Here is a 21299-nt window from a genome sequence, read left to right as displayed (position 1 = left end):
GACTTCCGCCTCGCTCGACCCCTTGGCTCGGGCTCGGCCACGGCAACAGAAGGCAGACTCAACCTCGGCTTCGGAGGAAACCCCACGTCGCCCTGCCTAGGGCACAGACCGCCACGTCAACAGGAGGCGCCATCATCATCCCTCCCCGAATCGACTCGGGTCACGGAGAACAAGACCGACGTCTCATCCGGCCAGCTCCGCCAGAGAGGCAATGATGGCGCTCCACAAGCTCTATGACGACGGCGGCCCCCAGCTCTCTTACGGAAGCAGGACAACGTCAGCAGGGACTCGACCGCTCCAACAGCTGTCCCTCCATCAGGCTCCGCCGCACCTCCGACAGCCACGACATCACGCCAGCAGGGTGCCCAGATCTCTCCGGCTGCCACGTTGGCATGTACCTAGGGCGCTAGCTCTCCCTCCGCTAGACACGTAGCACTCTGCTACATCCCCATTGTACACCTGGATCCTCTCCTTACGACTATAAAAGGAAGGACCAGGGCCTTCTCAGAGAAGGTTGGCCGCGCGGGACCGAGGACGGGACAGGCGCTCTCTTGGGGCCGCTCGCTTCCCTCACCCGCGTGGACGCTTGTAACCCCCCTACTGCAAGCGCACCTGACCTGGGCGCGGGACGAACACGAAGGCCGCGAGACTTCCACCTCTCTCACGCTCGGCTCCGGCCGCCTCGCCTCTCCCCCCTTCGCGCTCGCCCACGCGCTCGACCCATCTGGGCTGGGGCACGCAGCACACTCACTCGTCGGCTTAGGGACCCCCCTGTCTCGAAACGCCGACAGTTGGCGCGCCAGGTAGGGGCCTGCTGCGTGCTGACGAACAGCTCCCCGTCAAGCTCCAGATGGGCAGTCTCCAGCAACCTCTCCGGCCCGGGACGGTGCTTCGTTTCGGGACTCTGGAGTTCATGTCCTTCGACGGCAGCTACGACATGACACTTCTTCCACCGCCACGCGACTACGACAATGGCGGCCGACAACCCACCCGCCGGCGGCGGAATCGACGACATCTTCCCCGCGTGGTGGAAGAGCAACATTCGGGCTCGCTCCGTTCTCTCCCCCGCCAACGGAGGAGGAGGCGGAGCCGTCAAGGCCAGGCGGGAGGCCGCGCTTTGTCGGCCGTCGAGCGAATCGACGCCCCCAACGCCCCGACGGAAGGCACGCCGGACGTCGACCTCGCGTTCGAGACGGAGGCAAGCGCCGTCCCCCCGCGGCACGCTGACCCCGAGCAAGAAGACGACGCTGGCGCGCTCGCGGAAAGCCTGCAGGACGTCGCCCTCGAACCAGAGATGACGGCGCAACCAGTCCCCGATGTGACTACGTCGCTCCTCGTCGACCAAAAGGTAACGACTAACTCCCATCTTGCGTCATTTCGACTCGGCCTCAACCCGCCAAACGACCTCGTTTTGGCGGGCGCTCTCATTGAGGCGAGTGCAACCCCACTGAGGTTCTGTATGCGGTCGCCTTGGGACCGACTGACGGACATCTCGACCTACGGGCCCTCTGGGTCCGAGGAAGATGACGATCCCAGCATCGGTTGGGATTTCTCCGGACTTGGCAACCCCAGTGCCGTGCGGGACTTCATGACCGCATGTGACTACTGTCTATCCGACTGTTCCGATGGAAGCCGCAGCCTTGGCAACGAGAGCTGCGGCCCAAGCCGCGAATGTTTCCACATCGAGCTAGGGGATCCCGCCGAAGGCAACCATCTTGGCATGCCGGAGGATGGTGATCTCCCTAGGCCGGTGCCTCGCGCCGACATCCCACGGGAGCTAGCTGTGGTCCCCGCTCCGGCGGGGGGTTACGACCCACAACTCGAGCAAGTCCGCGAGGTGCAGGCCAGGCTCAAAGAGGGAACAGGAGCGCTTGAGCCGATCCGTCGGGACGTCGGACAGGCATGGGTGGGCCAACCCCTGGCCGGAGAAATACGTCATCTGCCCCAAGGTCTCTAGCACCGCGTCGCCAACGACGTCAGGATCAGGCCGCCGCCCGCATCCAGCGGGGTCGGTCAGAACCTGGCGACCGCAGCGATGCTCATCCGCGCGATGCCGGAGCCGTCAACCACCGAGGGGCGGCGAATCCAGGGAGAACTCAAGAATCTCCTGGAAGGCGCTGCGGCCCGGCGGGCCGAGAGCACTGCATCCCGGAGGCAAGGATATCCCTCGGAACCTCATGCCGCGACTTCCCGATTCATGCGGGAGGCCTCGGTCTACACCGGGCGCACGCGCAACACCGCGCCTGCGGCCCCGGGCCACCTCGGCAACGAGCACCATCGACGCGACCGTCGGGCTCACCTCGACGAAAGGGTGCACCGAGGCTACCACCCCAGGCGTGGGGGGCGCTACGACAGCGGGGAGGATCGGAGTCCTTCGCCCGAACCACCCGGTCCGCAGGCCTTCAGTCGGGCCATCCGACGGGCGCCATTCCCGACCCGGTTCCGACCCCCGACTACTATCACAAAGTACTCGGGGGAAACGAGACCGGAACTGTGGCTCGCGGACTACCGCCTTGCCTGCCAACTGGGTGGAACGGACGACGACAACCTCATCATCCGCAACCTCCCCCTGTTCCTCTCCGACACTGCTCGCGCCTGGTTGGAGCACCTGCCTCCGGGGCAGATTTCCAACTGGGACGACTTGGTCCAAGCCTTCGCTGGCAATTTCCAGGGCACATACGTGCGCCCCGGGAATTCCTGGGACCTTCGAAGCTGCCGGCAACAGCCGGGGGAGTCGCTCCGGGACTACCTCCGGCGATTCTCGAAGCAGCGCACCGAGCTGCCCAACATCACCGACTCGGATGTCATCGGCGCGTTCCTCGCCGGCACCACTTGCCGCGACCTGGTGAGCAAGCTGGGTCGCAAAACCCCCACCAGGGCGAGCGAGCTGATGGACATCGCCACCAAGTTCGCCTCCGGCCAGGAGGCGGTCGAGGCTATCTTCCGAAAGGACAAACAGCCCCAGGGCCGCCCATCGGAAGAATCTCCCGAGGCGTCTGCTCCGCGCGGCGCCAAGAAGAAAGGCAAGAAGAAGTCGCAATCGAAACGCGACGCCACCGACGCGGACCTTGTCGCCGCCGCCGAGTATAAGAACCCTCGGAAGCCCCCCGGAGGTGCAAACCTCTTCGACAAGATGCTCAAGGAGCCGTGCCCCTACCATCAGGGGTCCGTCAAGCACACCCTCGAGGAGTGCGTTATGCTTCGGCGTCACTTCCACAGGGCCGGGCCACCCGCCGAGGGTGGCAGGGCCCACGACGACGACAAGAACGAAGAACACCCAGCAGGGGGGTTCCCCGAGATCCGCGACTGCTTCATGATCTATGGAGGGCATGCGGCGAATACCTCGGCTCGGCACCGCAAGCAAGAGCGCCGGGAGGTCTGCTCGGTGAAGGTGGCGGCGCCAGTCTACCTAGACTGGTCCGACAAGCCCATCACTTTCGACCGGGCCGACCACCCCGACCATGTGCCGAGCCCAGGGAAATACCCGCTCGTCGTCGACCCCGTTGTCGGCAATGTCAGGCTCACCAAGGTCCTGATGGATGGGGGCAGCTGCCTCAACATCATCTACGCCGAGACCCTCAAGCTCCTGCGCGTCGATCTGTCCTCCGTCCGAGCAGGCGCTGCGCCCTTCCACGGGATCATCCCTGGGAAGCGCGTCCAGCCCCTCGGGCGACTCGACCTCCCCGTCTGCTTCGGGACGCCCTCCAACTTCCGAAGGGAGACCCTGACGTTCGAGGTGGTCGGGTTCCGAGGAACCTACCACGCCGTGCTAGGGAGGCCATGCTACGCGAAGTTCATGGCCATCCCCAACTACACCTACCTGAAGCTCAAGATGCCGGGCCCCAACGGGGTCATCACCGTCGGCCCCACGTACAAACACGCGTTCGAATGCGACGTGGAGTGCGTGGAGTACGCCGAGGCCCTCGCCGAGTCCGAGGCCCTCATCGCCGACCTGGAGAAGCTCTCCAAGGAGGTGCCAGACGTGAAGCGCCATGCCGGCAACTTCGAGCCAGCGGAGACGGTCAAGGCCGTCCCCCTCGACCCCAGCGGCGACACCACCAAGCAGATCCGGATCGGTTCCGGGCTCGACCCCAAATAGGAAGCAGTGCTCGTCGACTTTCTCCGCGCAAACGCCGACGTCTTTGCGTGGAGTCCCTCGGACATGCCCGGCATACCGAGGGATGTCGCCGAGCACTCGCTGGATATTCGGGCCGGAGCCCGACCCGTCAGGCAGCCTCTGCGCCGATTCGACGAGGAGAAGCGCAGAGCGATTGGCGAAGAGATCCACAAGCTAATGGCGGCAGGGTTCATCAAAGAGGTATTCCATCCCGAATGGCTTGCCAACCCTGTGCTTGCGAGGAAGAAAGGGGGGAAATGGCGGATGTGTGTGGACTACACTGGTCTCAACAAAGCATGTCCGAAGGTTCCCTACCCTCTGCCTCGCATCGACCAAATCGTGGATTCCACTGCTGGGTGCGAAACCCTGTCCTTCCTCGATGCCTACTCGGGGTATCACCAGATCCGGATGAAAGAGTCCGACCAGCTCGCGACTTCTTTCATCACGCCGTTCGGCATGTACTGCTATGTCACCATGCCGTTCGGCTTGAGGAATGCAGGCGCGACGTACCAGCGGTGCATGAACCATGTGTTCGGCGAACACATCGGTCGCACAGTCGAGGCCTACGTCGATGACATCGTAGTCAAGACACGGAAGGCTTCCGACCTCCTCTCCGACCTTGAAGTGACATTCCGGTGTCTCAAGGCGAAAGGAGTCAAGCTTAACCCTGAGAAGTGTGTCTTCGGGGTGCCCCGAGGCATGCTCCTAGGGTTCATCGTCTCCGAGCGAGGCATCGAAGCCAACCCGGAGAAGATTGCGGCCATCACCAGCATGGGACCCATCAAGGACTTAAAAGGGGTACAGAGGGTCATGGGATGCCTCGCGGCCCTGAGCCGTTTCATCTCACGCCTCGGCGAAAGAGGTCTGCCTCTGTACCGCCTCTTAAGGAAGGCCGAATGTTTCGTTTGGACCCCTGAGGCCGAGGAAGCCCTCGGCAACCTGAAGGCGCTCCTTACAAAGGCGCCAGTCTTGGTGCCGCCGGTGGACGGAGAAACCCTCTTGGTCTACGTCGCCGCGACCACTTAGGTGGTTAGCGCCGCGATTGTGGTCGAAAGGCAGGAGGAAGGGCATACATTGCCCGTTCAGAGGCCGGTCTACTTCCTCAGCGAAGTGCTGTCCGAGACTAAGATCCGCTACCCACAAGTTCAAAAGCTGCTGTATGCTGTGATCCTGACAAGGCGGAAGCTACGACACTACTTCGAGTCCCATCCGGTAACTGTGGTGTCATCCTTCCCCCTGGGGGAGATCATCCAGTGCCGAGAGGCCTCGGGCAGGATCGCAAAGTGGGCGGTGGAGATCATGGGCGAAACGATCTCGTTCGCCCCCCGGAAGGCCATCAAGTCCCAAGTGTTGGCGGATTTCGTGGCCGAATGGGTCGACACCCAACTGCCGACGACTCCGATCCAACCGGAGCTCTGGACCATGTTTTTCGACGGGTCGCTGATGAAGACGGGGGCCGGCGCGGGCCTGCTCTTCATCTCGCCCCTCGGAAAGCACTTGCGCTACGTGCTGCGCCTCCACTTCCCGGCGTCCAACAATGTGGCCGAGTACGAAGCTCTGGTCAATGGATTGCGGATCGCCATCGAGCTAGGGGTCAGACGCCTCGATGCCCGCGGTGATTCGCAGCTCGTCATCGACCAAGTCATGAAGAACTCCCACTGCCGCGACCCGAAGATGGAGGCCTACTGCGACGAGGTTCGGCGCCTGGAAGACAAGTTCTTCGGGCTCGAGCTCAACCACATCGCTCGGCGCTACAACGAAACCGCAGACGAGCTGGCTAAGATAGCCTCGGGGCGAACGACAGTCCCCCCGGACGTCTTCTCCCGGGATCTGCATCAACCCTCCGTCAAGCTCGACGACGCGCCCGAGCCTGAGGTACCCTCGGCTCAGCCCGAGGCACCCTCGGCCCAGCCCGAGGTACCCTCGGCCCCCGAGGTACCCTCGGCCCCCGAGGGCGGGGCATTGAACGTCGAGGAAGGGCAGAGCGGGGCCACGCCAGACCAAGATTGGCAGGCCCCGTACCTGCAATATCTCCGTCGAGGAGAGCTACCCCTCGACCAAGTCGAGGCTCGGCGGGTAGCGCGACGCGCCAAGTCATTCGTCTTGCTGGGCGACGAAGAGGAGCTCTACCATCGCAGCCCCTCGGGCATCCTCCAGCGATGCATCTCCATCGCCGAAGGTCGGGAACTGCTGCAAGAAGTACACTCGGGGGCTTGCGGCCACCACGCAGCACCCCGAGCCCTTGTTGGAAATGCTTTCCGGCAAGGCTTCTACTGGCCAACGGCGGTGGCTGACGCCACTAGGATCGTCCGCACCTGCGAAGGGTGCCAATTCTATGCGAAGCGGACACACCTGCCCGCTCAGGCTCTACAGACAATACCCATCACCTGGCCCTTCGCTGTATGGGGTCTGGACCTCGTCGGTCCCTTGCAGAAGGCGCCCGGGGGCTACACGCACCTGCTGGTCGCCATCGACAAATTCTCCAAGTGGATCGAGGTCCGACCTCTGAACAGCATTAGGTCCGAGCAGGCGGTGGCATTCTTCACCAACATCATCCATCGCTTTGGGGTCCCGAACTCCATCATCACCGACAACGGCACCCAGTTCACCGGCAAAAAATTCTTGGATTTTTTGCGAAGATCACCATATCCGGGTGGACTGGGCCGCCGTGGCTCATCCCATGTCGAACGGGCAAGTAGAGCGTGCCAACGGCATGATTCTGCAAGGGCTCAAGCCTCGGATCTACAACGACCTCAACAAGTTCGGCAGGCGATGGATGAAGGAACTCCCCTCGGTGGTCTGGAGCCTAAGGACGACGCCGAGTCGTGCCACGGGCTTCACGCCGTTTTTCCTGGTCTACGGGGCTGAAGCTATCTTGTCCACTGACCTGGAATACGGCTCCCCGAGGGCGAGGGCCTACACCGAACAAAGCAACCAAGCCAGCCGAGAGGAATCGCTGGACCAGCTGGAGGAAGCTCGGGACAGGGCCTTGCTACACTCGGCGCGGTACCAACAGTCCCTGCGACGCTACCACGCCCGAGGGGTCCGGTCCCGAGAACTCCAGGTGGGCGACCTGGTGCTTCGGCTGCGACAAGACGCCCGAGGGAGGCACAAGCTCACGCCCCCCTGGGAAGGGCCATTCGTCATCGCCAAAGTTCTGAAGCCCGGAACATACAAGCTGGCCAACAATCAAGGCGAGATCTACGGCAACGCTTGGAACATCAAACAGCCCACGCGTCGAGCAACCGGCGCGCCAGTTGCTGCATGCAAGCAACCGCACCGCCACTTGTGCCACCATCGCGCCTCTTCGGTTGCGAAGCCTATGCCACGACTCGAGGCGACCCAACAGCGCCAGACTGGCGCGTCGGTCAAAGCGACCGAAAGTGGGCCGGCAGTAATAGCGGTGGCAGGCGGGTGGGCGCAGCGGTCACATCATCAGCCAGGCTCACGTCCCATCCTGAGACAGCAAGAGAGCCTCCTCTCACGGCGTGAAGACGGTGCACCCGTGACCCGTTCCTCGAACGGATCGCGCGCGCGCAACGGCCGCTCCGCCAACCACTCGCCCCGTCGCATTAACTCCGCGGCGGGACACGCGGCGCCTCGGGTAGGAGGAGCGCGCGACGCTTCACCTTCGCCGTAATAACCGCGTCAGAAAAGGTACGCCACGTCATCCGATTTCGTATCCTTTTTCCGTTTTTCTCTTTCTCTATCTCTTGCGACAGGGACCGGGAAAGGGGGATACCCCGAAAGGGATCCTTCTCCGCGAAGGAACCGGGCTCCGAGCCCCCCATTACTGATCAGGGGTTTGAAGGCTGGCCCCCTGAGGGTTCAACAGTCGCCTCAGATCGCGTGGGCCCGACACCCACTACTGGTCAGGGGTTCGAAGGTCAGCCCCCCGAAGGGCTCCATGGCCGCCTCAGGCTACTCGGGCTCCGCGCCCATTACTGATCAGGGGTTCGAAGGCTGGCCCCCGAAGGGTTCACAGTCGCCTCAGACACCGAGCGAGGGATGACCAGGGGTACGTTCGATACATAACCGAGGCTCGGGCTGCGCTCCCGAGGTACCCTAGGACATTTCCGAGACCAGCGGGAACGATCTTGTAATGGAATCCCATCGGAGGGAGGCATCGAGCCCTCGGACCCCGTCGCCAGGGGACCGGGTCCGGCAAATCACCCGCAGGTACTTTTGGGCGTGCCTCTGGGCCCCTAGCCGACCCCCAACGAACGGGGCACGGACGTCCACTCGGATTACCCGCTTGCAGCTCACCGGAGACACCATGTTCGGTGCCCATCGAGGGTAACATGGCGCACTCCCCCCTCCTCCTTGCGGAAAGGCGACGTAGGGGCGTATGTAAAAAGCCGAGTCTGTCCCTGATCGTCCTCTCGCCCTGTGCAGAGGCTCGGGGGCTGCTCTCGCAAAAACCGGCTCCGGCCAAATCGTTGACAGCGTCAACATACCAGCCCGAGAGCTTGGGCCCCGACCGTGCACCCGGGCTACGGCCAGTTCGCATGAGGGAACGACCAGACCAGCCGAAGCGTTAAGCGAAGTATTAAGACCTCGAAGGAGTGTAACCACTCCTCCGAGGCCTCGGGGGCTACACCCGGCGGGTGCGCTCGCGCGCACCCACCGGAACGAAATGCAGCCGAGAAAGGCTGGTCCCCTTGCAAAAAAGTGCGACAAAAGCCTCCAAGCGAGTGCTAACACTCCCTTCGAGGCTCGGGGGCTACTGTCGGGGACCATAATTAGGGGTACCCTCAAGACGCCTAATTCTCAGCTGGTAACCCCCATCAGCATAAAGCTGCAAAGGCCTGATGGGCGCGATTAAGTCAGGGATCAGTCCACACGAGTGACTCGATCACGCTTCACCCGAGCCTAGCCTCGGCCAAAGGCAGCCGACCTCGAGAGACTTCCGTCTCGCCCGAGGCCCCCTTTTTATGGCGGACACATCACCGGCTCGCCCAAGGCCTTGGCTTCGCTCAGAAGCAACCTTGACTAAATCACCACACCGACTGACCAAATTGCAGGGGCATTTAACGCAAAGGTGGCCTGACACCTCTATCCTGACACGCGCCCCCGGCAGAGCCGAGGTGACCGCCGTCACTCCACCGCTCCACTGGCCAGTCTGACAGAAGGACAGCGCCGCCTGCGCCACTCCGACTGCAGTGCCACTCGACAGAGTAAGTCTGACAGGCAGTCACGTCTTGCCAAAGGCACCACAGCGAACTCCGCTCCGCCCGACCCTAGGGCTCGGACTCGGGCTAAGACCCGGAAGACGGCGAACTCCGCTCCGCCCGACCCCAGGGCTCGGACTCGGGCTAAGACCCGGAAGACGGCGAACTCCGCTCCGCCCGACCCCAGGGCTCGGACTCGGGCTAAGACCCGGAAGACGGCGAACTCCGCTCCGCCCGACCCCAGGGCTCGGACTCGGGCTAAGACCCGGAAGACGGCGAACTCCGCTCCGCCCGACCCCAGGGCTCGGACTCGGGCTAAGACCCGGAAGACGGCGAACTCCGCTCCGCCCGACCCCAGGGCTCGGACTCGGGCTAAGACCCGGAAGACGGCGAACTCCGCTCCGCCCGACCCCAGGGCTCGGACTCGGGCTAAGACCCGGAAGACGACGAAACTCCGCCTCGCCCGACCCCAGGGCTCGGACTCCGCCCTGGCCTCGGCCGAACGACTTCCGACTCGCCCGACCCCAGGGCTCGGACTCCGCCCTGGCCTCGGCCGAACGACTTCCGCCTCGCTCGACCCCTTGGCTCGGGCTCGGCCACGGCAACAGAAGGCAGACTCAACCTCGGCTTCGGAGGAAACCCCACGTCGCCCTGCCTAGGGCACAGACCGCCACGTCAACAGGAGGCGCCATCATCATCCCTCCCCAAATCGACTCGGGTCACGGAGAACAAGACCGACGTCTCATCCGGCCAGCTCCGCCAGAGAGGCAATGATGGCGCTCCACAAGCTCTATGACGACGGCGGCCCCCAGCTCTCTTACGGAAGCAGGACAATGTCAGCAGGGACTCGACCGCTCCAACAGCTGTCCCTCCATCAGGCTCCGCCGCACCTCCGACAGCCACGACATCATGCCAGCAGGGTGCCCAGATCTCTCCGGCTGCCACGTTGGCATGTACCTAGGGCGCTAGCTCTCCCTCCGCTAGACACGTAGCACTCTGCTACATCCCCATTGTACACCTGGATCCTCTCCTTACGACTATAAAAGGAAGGACCAGGGCCTTCTCAGAGAAGGTTGGCCGCGCGGGACCGAGGACGGGACAGGCGCTCTCTTGGGGCCGCTCGCTTCCCTCACCCGCGTGGACGCTTGTAACCCCCCTACTGCAAGCGCACCTGACCTGGGCGCGGGACGAACACGAAGGCCGCGGGACTTCCACCTCTCTCACGCTCGGCTCCGGCCGCCTCGCCTCTCCCCCCTTCGCGCTCGCCCACGCGCTCGACCCATCTGGGCTGGGGCACGCAGCACACTCACTCGTCGGCTTAGGGACCCCCCTGTCTCGAAACGCCGACAGTGATTAAACGACTAAGTTCTGCTATTTCTGTTCCAAGGTGGTTCCCAAGCAGGAGGATGAACACTATAACTTGTTTTGGAGGGTATTTTGCCTCCTGGTGATGTAATAATAAGTTATGCACTCAAGTACCCAGATATGTAATAACTACTCTTTCTATATTTTCTTATGAATGCAAATTACATTATTGTAATCCATTCCGCTTATTCCTTACTTAAATGATGTGTAATGTTTGCGTGATAGGTTAAGCGCTCTTGGGCGATATGATGGAGATACAGATAACTGAACTTGCCGAGTCGTTATGCACACCTACATGATTGTCTGAGGTCCTTAGGACAAGGACATCTGTAGGTGGGCCTAATACCTTGGGAGGTTCCGTGACATCATGGAAGGAGCAGTGCTTACAATTTCACCTATGCACAGCAAGGACTGGAGAACTGAGATTGTATCTTTCCTCCAAGGCAATTATCCTTCGGACGACGAAACTTACATCAAAAGGATGCGAAACAAGGAGAATTGTTCTCCAGTGTTAAAATGTCTATCTAGACCCAAAGGTCAGGAACTAATGAAAGAGATACATGTAGGGATATGCGGAGCTCATATCGGATCCATGCCTCTTCTTGGAAAAGTCTTTAGACAAGGATTTTATTGGCTGAAGGCAGCTTCGGACACAACGGATCTAGTTCAAAAATGTGAAAACTGCTAGAGGTGCGCCAGAGATCAAAAGCAACCTTCGTCTCTAACCCAGCTAATTCAGCCCATCTGGCCAATGCAAAGGTGTGGCCTAGACTTACTAGACCCACTTCCACCAGCGCAGGGGAACTTGAAGTATGTTGTGGTAGCAGTGGAGTATTTTTTAAAGTGGATCAAAGCTAAACCCCTAGCTACGATTACTTCGGCCATAGTCCAGAAGTTCTTCTACCAAAACATCGTTTGTCGTTTTGGTGTACCGAAGACTATCATGGTTGATAATGGAACTCAATTTGATGCTGAAACATTTAAAACTTTTTGTGACCAAATTGGTACAAAGATACATTTTGCATCTGTGAGGTATCCAGAATCTAATGGATTGGTAGAGCGAGCTAACAGAATCATCATAACAGGAATAATGAAGTCAATCTTCAATCTGCCAAAAGGAAATGGTCAGATGAATTGGTAAAAGTGGTATGGAATCATAACACTGTTGCCTCAAGATCAACAGGGTTTACTCCATTCAAGATTTTATTTGGAGATGAAGCAACAAGACCGGAAGAAGCAAGAACAGGATCAATAAGGACTCTAGCTTCGGCAGAGGACAAAGTTACTTGCAAAATAACAAAAAGACGCTATAGAGGAAGTCAGACTTCAGGATATAGACCACATCAATAAATATCAAGTCAAAACATCAAGTGGCGAGACAGAAAAGTGAGATTAAAAAATATCAACCCAGGACATTTGGTGCTTCGAAGAATAGCCAACCCAGACACAGTGGGGAAGCTACGATTTATGTGGGAAGGTCCCTTTTTGGTAGTGTCCTCGTCAAGACCTGGTTCATACAGACTGAAGGACATGGGTGGGAATGATATTCCAAGATCTTGGAATGCAGATGAGCTTCGGAGATATTATGTATAAATTATGTAATTTTCTTTTTTCCCCTATGGCACCCTTTTCCTTTCAAGAGGGGAGAAAGGTTTTTAATGGGGCCATAGGTTGTAATTCTTCATTTTTTCTTGCGCAGCCCTATGCAATACAAGGGCTAGCTTCCCCGACATGTAAAATGTAAAGATCTGATATTACACCATCGAGTGTAAAAAAGTATGAAGAAGCTCCAAAGTCATCCCTAAGGGGATGCAGAGCTAAAATACCACCTAAGTCAAAGGTGAAGAAGCTCCAAAGTTGTTCCTAAGGGGATGCAGAGCTTAGCTCCAAAGTCATTCCTACAGGGATGCAGAGCTAAAATGTCACCTAAGTCAAAGGTGAAGAAGCTCCAAAGTCATTCCTAAGGGGACGCAGAGCTTAGCTCCAAAGTCGTTCATACGGGAATGCAGAGCTAAAATGCCACCTAAGTTAAAGGTGAAGAGACTCCAAAGTCGTTCCTAAGGAGATGCAGAGTCTGGGTGTGTATTTGTGTGCGTTTTTATGAACGAGGGGCCATTTTTGATTTTGGTCCAGAGGTGCTTCGATGTGAACGAAAAGAAGGGAAGGTGTTTTTCGCCTTCGGCTCAAAAAAGCTGAGACCATCAGTTTCGTCCACAACAAAGTAAACAACAATGGGATGAAAGGTAAAGTAATATTATGAGGTATTTGCAAATATTTACAAAAACTTTTTACATTTAATCACAATTCCTTGCAGAATAGTACATTCTCTTGTACAAATAAACTTCGAAAGTGTTTTTCTAGACATCACCAAAAGAAAGAAAGGCTTCCGAAGTTTCCTTCAGAACTTCAGAGACGGCTTCGATTCATCAACCTTTACCAACATCACCATGAAAAACAACAAAGGCAAAGGTATTGAGAAATGTAACAAGGAAAAATCTGAAATAAAAACATGAAAGTAAAGAAAACAATCGTACCTCGCCAAGAAGAGCTCGAGAGCTTCGTTTCCAGCAGTTTCTTGGCCGCCCTTAGCCCAGATTTGGGTAATAAACCTATTATCTATACTTCTGGCTTCAGCTGGAATATTAGTTAAGTCAGCTGGAGAAATAGCAAACGTAGGTTTGTTGACATCTCTCAAGTGTTTGCATCTAGCTTTTGCGAAGATGTTGGCCGTTCCCGGGGCTGCCACCAGCGCGTAGAAGTCCCCATGCCCTTCCATTACTTCGTCAAATTCATTTTTCCTTCTCGACGAAATTGAGGGCCTTTGTAATGTTTTCGGCAATATAATTCTTTTCCCCTGATACTGCTCCAACTGAGTTGAAATTTTTGTGTAGGCGGGTGGAGCTTCATGCCACGAAGTTTGAGCATGTCTCCCGAAGTGACATTAAACCTTCAGATAATTTGGAACTGTTTTCTACTTCAGCTTCAATCTTATTCTTCAAGCTTCTCACCTCGTGCTCATAATGATTTTTAGCTTCCTTTAATTTTGAATGTGCTATTTCAAGCTCTTTATCCTGATCACAAATGCGAATAGCTTGATCAGTGATCCGAAGTTGAGCTTCGCCAGATTTGTTTCCGCACTTTTAATCTTTGAATCCTTCTCTGCCAGAGAATTTTCAAGTTTTTTCACTCTTTTCACGAGATTATCGACTACGAGTTCATTCTTCTTATCTTCATCTTCTTGCCGAAGCTTCAAGGCCTTACTCAGCAATAAACTCTACCAAGAAAACAAAAGTTAGCCGCAATATCTGAGAGTTTAGTTTTTTAAAAAGTCAAAGAGGCGGGCACAACAGTTTATACCTTAAAATTTGAGTAGAATAAACTCCTACTAATGTGCTGTCTTTTATAGTTACTGAGGTCCCACTCAAGCTTCGAAAATCCTATAGTCTTTGATAAAGTATTAACAATCTTTGCTCCGGCCCGGTCAGGAATACACTCCAAAATCTCTTCGTCCACACCGTCAAATACCACTGATCCGGGCTTGTATCCGCTAGCAAGGGCAAATTCTTTCAATTCAGAAATATCTTCATCAGACAGTTCTTGGCCGCCTAGGTGTCGTAGGTCCAACTCTATGTCCTCTGAAGCCTTATCAGTGGATACTTCGGCTATGTCTTTCTCGGGAGCCATATCAGATATAAGTCTGTCAATCTCTGACATTGTGGTCCCTAGGTTCTTAGCTTTAGGTCTGGCTTCATTAGCTTTAGCTTCAGCAATATCTTTGGCATTAGCAGGCACAACAATTTTTTCTGCCGAAGCCGAGGACGGAGTGTTTTGGTTGGCTTGCATTACGTCCATCATTCGTCATTTCTTCTAACCCCCAGCATTTCCCCCGGTAGCCGAAGTAGTTTCCTTTTCTCCCGAGCTTTGTTCAAATCCCTTCTCCTTTGACTGCAATAGGCTAGTCAGATCCAACCTCAAGGGACTTAGCATTGCAAATGGGAAGGGTTCAGTCATTACCTTCAGTATTTCTGAAACATTGACATAGGTAGACGAAAAAGGGTCTGCAGTCTTTTCTGGTACATCTTGTACCTTCATCTCTATAGCAGCCATCCTGATAGGCTTTCGTTTTTTGGGAGCCGAATCCTTCGACTCCGCTAGAACTTTCTGCTTTTTAACAACTCTCTGATCTTCTTTGACGGACCGGATAGCCTGCCTTTTCAGTTTACTTACAACCCTCTTTCTCTTTGCTCCCCTGGCCCCTTCTTCAAGACTGTTGTAATCTGGATATTCAAAGTTAAGAGCATCCATCACCCGATTCAACCTTCGTTTTTCATGGATGCCGAAGGCAGCTATCATCAACTGATCTTCTATCTTCATGTAGTTTCCAAGAATTTCATTGCACATTGTTTCTATTAGCTCCAACCATTCAGTGCAGGGTTTGCTGAATCTTTTTTGGAATTTAAACTGATAAGGAAGTCGTACAAGTTCATACTTTTTCCCTTCTTGCCTTTTCTTCGGCATCCCCACCCACTAGAAATTGGAAACGTTCTGTTTGCCAAATATTCTGCACCAAGTTCCTAGTGCTAATATGTTCTGCCATGACTCTAAATTCCACTTCGGCCAGCTGGCAGGGGGATCCCAACTACATGTTGCACAAGGGTCGAGTCATGCCAAAGCTCAATTTTAAGGGACTTATCACCATACTCATAAGTTTCTCCCTCTTCTTCTTGTCAACCTTCATGTAAAACCATTCATTTATCGACCCAGTCGGCCACTTAGTGTGGTAACCAATCACAGGAGCCTTGGTGTCTTTTCTGTATGCAAAGTTTTAGCAGCCAAAGTTCTTGTGCAGACCATCGGACCCAGCCTTTGTCTGATAATGGAGTTCATGCACCCGACAAAACCCTTTAGCATTGGCACTCTTTCCTTGTCTTTGAAGAGCCCAAATGTACACACTAAGTCTAACTATGGCATTGGGGTTAGCTGATGTATGTAAATTTCAAACTTCTTCAAAACCTCATGATCATCTCGTAAATTTCAAACTTCTTCAAAACTCTTTCCTGAAGAAGATTATAAAGACTACAACTTCATCATTTTTGGCTTTGGAATCACCTCTTCCCCAGCGAAACAAACCTGTTCATCATCATTCTCTCCAAAGTATCCTAGTTTTTCATTAAAAGTAGATCATCTGCCTTAACTGTGGATTTCCCAAATTCGATATGGCTGGGTTTGCTTGGGCTTAAGATGTTGTCATTATCCTCATCTTCATTTTCACTATCATCTTCGGCGATAGTCGATTTAGCTTTGGCATCAACAACACCTTCGGCGATGGTCTCTTCTTGCACAACCAACCCAGAAAGCTTCATCATCTCCAAAATGGGGGCTGTCTTAGAAGTTCCAGCCACATCTCCTTCATGTGCCACCCTAGTACTAGATCTCACACTAGCCTTTTCAGTGTTCAGTCTTTGACAAGACAAAGTTACACTTAAGTGATGGAATGTTTGTCTGAAGCGTAAAGCAACCAGCTTCAGCTTTAGTAAAAATTTTCAGTAGTACAACGGTTTAATAACAATGAATGTTGTGGTAACTTCTCACCAACTCGTCTATTTATATAGCCTCGCAGAAGAAGAAGGCGAACCGCCGAGATGTGCGTACTGGCTGATCGGACCTTCGGCATCTCGAAGCCTTTGTATTTTTCGTGGAACGAGCTCGTTATGAAAAAACGAACTAGCATCGTGAAGGGGCTACTGTTGGGGATCTTCTTCTCTGCCGAAGGTCCTCAAGACAAAGATATAGCTAGCAAAGTGATGTTGAGGATCCTCCCTGCCGAAGTTTCTCGAGACGAAGGACGATAGCCAAAGGTTCCATCGAAGGACGATAGCTTCGACTTAAGGTGGCAACGAAGGCCAAAGCGTGATGCCTTGCCAAAAAAAGGAAAAGACTAGTTAATCCCTGATGGTTTATGATATGATTATGTGTACAAATTAGGGTTACAAATGTAATTTTACCCAGGCTGCATCCAGTGCCTATAAACAGGTGAACAGTACCCTCGTACTGTTCACGCAAAATTGTAATCGCTCTCGCGTCAACTTCTTTGAACAAACTGAAGGTATCAATGTAATTTAAATCCCATTAATACTCATATGTTTATTGTAACACTTCTGGTGTTACTGTCACTAAAACTTGAGCGTAACATCATGAGCATTGGTATATCATGTGTTTGTTACACCTAAAGTGCATTCACTAGGTAAAAATTTTCAAATAAGTTGTACTGATGTGACTTGAGGTGTGATTAACCCTAGGGTAGAGTGTTTAACCCTAGATCGTGTCTTATGGATATAAGTGAAGCCCAAATATGTGAAATCCTCAAAAGACATGAGAAATGATCATAAGATATCATCTTTAATGGACTTTAGTAACACCAAAACCCTAAAGTGCAAAAACCCTAAAAAGACCCCTGGAAAACCCTAAATTGGATCCCTAGGGGCTAACTGTAAATTTGGTGCACTTTTGGACCAAAGTGCAAATACCAAAGTAATATAACACCACAAATTATGTGTTTCTCACATTTGAGGATTTGCAAGTCAATTTGTGGGATTTGGACTTATTAGCAAAAAGGACACCCCATACATCCATATGCCTAAGTCTGAAATTCAGTGCATAAGGTCAACTTTGGAACCCTATATCTCTGAATTCATAAAGAATTTGCCCTAGGTCAATACATCAAGATTATAGAGCTACTATAGGAGCATAACTTTTCTTAAGTGATTAAACCTTGGTGTCATACAAAATTTTGATATAAATAGACCTAAAAGTCTGGCTGTCAGTCAACTCAGAGTCTGAACTTTTACTAACAGTGACTTGGGATGAACTTTGGGAGTTCTTTTGAGAATGATCCAGCGAGTATCTGAGTATGGTTACTATAACAAGATTAAATATGGATTATAGGACTACAACTTTGTTAAAGGTGGATTAGCAAGTTATTACATGGAAATTTGAGATTTGGGCGCTGCAAACCGTTCTGTCAGATGCTCTGAATGACTTTCTGATGGTACAGTAAACTGAATGAGATCACAGGTGCAGTGCACCTTGCCACCGGCGACCCCCACACCTGGATTCACGCCAGCGATGCGATTCGTGCCCGCTGGTGCCCGGATAACGCCTCGGGGTGAAAAGATCTTCACCGCGGATGAGCTTGAGACACTATTTCGCCCCGGCCGCCGTGTCCGCTTGACTCAGGCCGATTCAGATAAGCTCACCGGAGGTGGCCGCCTGTCGATCGGTTGCCTCGTGCCTAGGTGCTCTACCACGTCGCAGTAACTCGCCTTGGCATGTCCGTTCATCGCCGGTGACCTTGCCACGATGAAAGCCACGCATCTCTTGCGCCAGTGTTCTCCCCTCTCTCCGGCCGCCAGCGCGCCATTCCAAATTCACGAGCCACCGCCCTCGGGCCCTATAAATTGAGCATGTCATCGGCTCCGCTAGGTAGTCACGCATCCAGCGCACCCACTCGTGTCTCGGATTGTCCACCAGAGAGCTCTAATTTGGGATTTCCCCCAAATTAGTCAAGAACACCGACGTGTGAGTGCTCACCATGGATAGCTCGCTACAGGTCCGTTCATGTCTTCCTTGCTCTCGTTTCAACATCCCTGTGTGCTATAGATGCTTAGCGGCCCGGCCAATTGAATTAGATTACGATAGATCACTAGGAACACCGCGGATTGTCCTCGGTGTGCGCCATCCCCGTGGACAGAGAGTTCTCGACCTAGAACTGTGCAATTAGTTGAGGGATTCTTGTCGCCAGGGTTAGAATTAGGGGTCAAGCAAAGAAGAAGCATAGCCATTGCGTTTTTCGGCCAGGGTAGGCTCACCGGAGCCACTGCTCCGCCGTCCACGGTCGAGGACTTCAATTCGCGAAGGAATAGAAAGTGAGGGGCCTCGGCGCAAAGTGTCAGAGACACATAGGAATAGTGCACATGACTCTTTATGGGTTTTTCAAATCACCATGGTCCCCAGTGCAAATCTGACAACGCGGGCGTGCGCGCGGGCGCGGTTCTCCGTTCATGGGCCGATTTGGGCAAGTTTCAGCCCACCACTGTTCACCGTTTTTCCTTTTCTTTTTCTGCCAAGCTTAGGGAATTCGTATAAAATTATAGAAAAATGCTAAAAATATGAGACCAATTTGGTTAGACTCCTAAATTTCTATAGTATTTAATAAAAATAGTTCCAAGATTTTTAGCCCAAGCCAGGAATTATGTAGTATTTAAGAAGGCCTAAACCTAGTCTTTTTAAATTTTGTAAATTACTAGATAGCTCCAAAAATCATAAAACTTTTTGGGTGAACCTATTTTGATACTTAGAACCCATGGGTAAAGTTTGATATGCTTTGGACATTATTTGGTTTCAAACCCAAAACCCTAGCCCTTAGGATAAAACGGTCTAACCCTACTAGGGTGTTGACTCAGAAGACCCTAGTTTCCCTGGAGCACCGTGAAGGAATGTTGTATTCAAGATACAACTTAGTGTAGATTCTCTATTATTGCATTTTCATAAGCATTACATGAACATTCATGGTTATATATGGTTATGTATAGAGAACGAGGAAGAAATAACTCTTGAAGAGGAAGAGACTACTCCATCAACAGAAAATCCACCTGCCCGGAACTGTTTTTACTTTAACATCTGTGGAACAAAGTCTGACTCTCCTACAACACAAGGCAAGCCCTGGTGCATTTTCCACCTCCTTGCTGTTTAAAATCTTTATCATCTTGTTTGATGTATTTGGTGATAGGAGTTGTGTGCTAAACAGTGGATGCATTTCCTTCCTTGGAAAATTGAATACCCTTCCTTGATACGCTTCTATGAAAAGGATTTTTATGATGCTTAGCCTTGCTTTAGAAAAACAAAATGTTTTGTTTTTAAAACAAAAGGTGATGCTTCACAGTGGATGGGGTTCAACATCTGAAAAGATGTACCTCTGCCAGTTACCAAACTTTGGGTTTTAAATGATAAAGCTGAGACCGGGAAGATGACTTGCACGAGAAGAAAGTCTCGGTGTAGTGTCTCCGTCTGAGTCGATTAAGGACCTTGTCGATGTAGGCCTGATGACCGAGAACCCTTTAACTGGTCACATGCCTCGTTATGGGCAAGCTTTGCCTCGGGCAGACTAATACCAGAAAGGCCAACACGCAATGGGAGTGGAGAGATGGCGAGACTAGCGTGTACCCTCCGTAGCAAGAGGCTGGACGGTGGTGTATCTGTGCTCTCGGTTGGCGTGAACCCGGTCTGGTCTTAAGAAATCCGGTGGCGAGTTGACATATGCAAGGATTAAGTGCTACATATGTCGTGTGATTGGAGATCCTCAACTGAGTATTAATCGATTCGGATCGCCGCTACTTCTCTAACATGAAGACTTGGTCACTGACTTACACGTAGCATTCCAGTGAACTAAAAGAGGTGATAAAAGGATAGCTAGTATAGGCCAAGTGCTTGAACTAGAGTAGAAAGAACTCTAGTAACAGGTAATGACTTAACTTGCTAATAAAACTAGATTTTTAAGGATCCACTATTAGTAAGCATTGTTGCAAAACAGAGTATTGACTCTTGGTTAAACCTTACCTTGACTCCTTTAAGCCAGCATATCCTTGAGAGTCTTTTATTCTGATGGGTAAGACTTGCGAAAGTACACTTCATACTCAGGGTTTTTGAACCCATGTTGTTGTAGGTGATGAAACATCAGACTTTTGCTGTTTTTGCACTAAGGTGGTGCCCAAGGACGTGGTGCCCAAGGATGAACCTCAACAGTAACGTGGTTGCGGGAGGACGTTGGCCTCCCTTTTGAAAACAATATACTTTTATGTGGGAGGGGTTTTTGCCTCCCAAGCTTGTAATAATAATACTTATGCACTCATATACCCTGGTTCTGTAATAACTATAACACTCTTTCTATATTTTGATGAATGTAAATTAAGTTAATGTAATTCGCTTCCGCTTATTCGTTCCTCCGATGTGTTGTAATATCTGTGTGACGGGTGAAACGCTCTTGTGTGAGGAAAAGAATACAGATACCGAACTTGTCGAGTGATTATGTGCATCTACAGGGTCGTCCAAGGTTCGTTGGACAAGGATAACTGTAGGTGGGCCTAATGACTTGGGAGGTTCTGTCACAGCTGGTATCGGAGCGAAGCCCATCTCTTCAGATATTATCAAACATTTCAAAAAGAATTTTCAAATACTTATCCAAGAAAATTTCTTTCATTCTTCCCTTGCCTCTTTCTGGAAGTTCTCATCTTGTAAGAGCAGGTAATAGAGTGCAATATATAGGAAGTGGGATCAATGAAGGTTCGTTCCGTAATCATTGGGTTATGCATGCATCATGTTTAAAAACTATACTAATAAATTTTCCCCCTTATGGAGATATGTCGCGTACGAGGAAAACCGCGCGCAAGTCCACTGGACCTATTGGCGTGCCTCGTCATCAGTTGGCTCCAAGACATGAACGGAGCAGCAGAGGCAGCAACGATCCAATCGAAGACTTGGAAGCCCAAGTGGAACAGCTTTGGACGGAGCTACTGAAAGGGAAATAGGCTTACACCTTTTCCTAATTGATTTTGGTGGTTGAATTGACCAACACAAATAATTGGACTAAC

The sequence above is a fragment of the Zea mays genome, chromosome 3 (genome assembly GCF_902167145.1).
Source record: "Zea mays cultivar B73 chromosome 3, Zm-B73-REFERENCE-NAM-5.0, whole genome shotgun sequence".
Taxonomy (NCBI): domain Eukaryota; kingdom Viridiplantae; phylum Streptophyta; class Magnoliopsida; order Poales; family Poaceae; genus Zea; species Zea mays.
The sequence above is the reverse complement of the archived record's forward strand: the minus strand, read 5'-3'. Positions refer to the sequence as shown.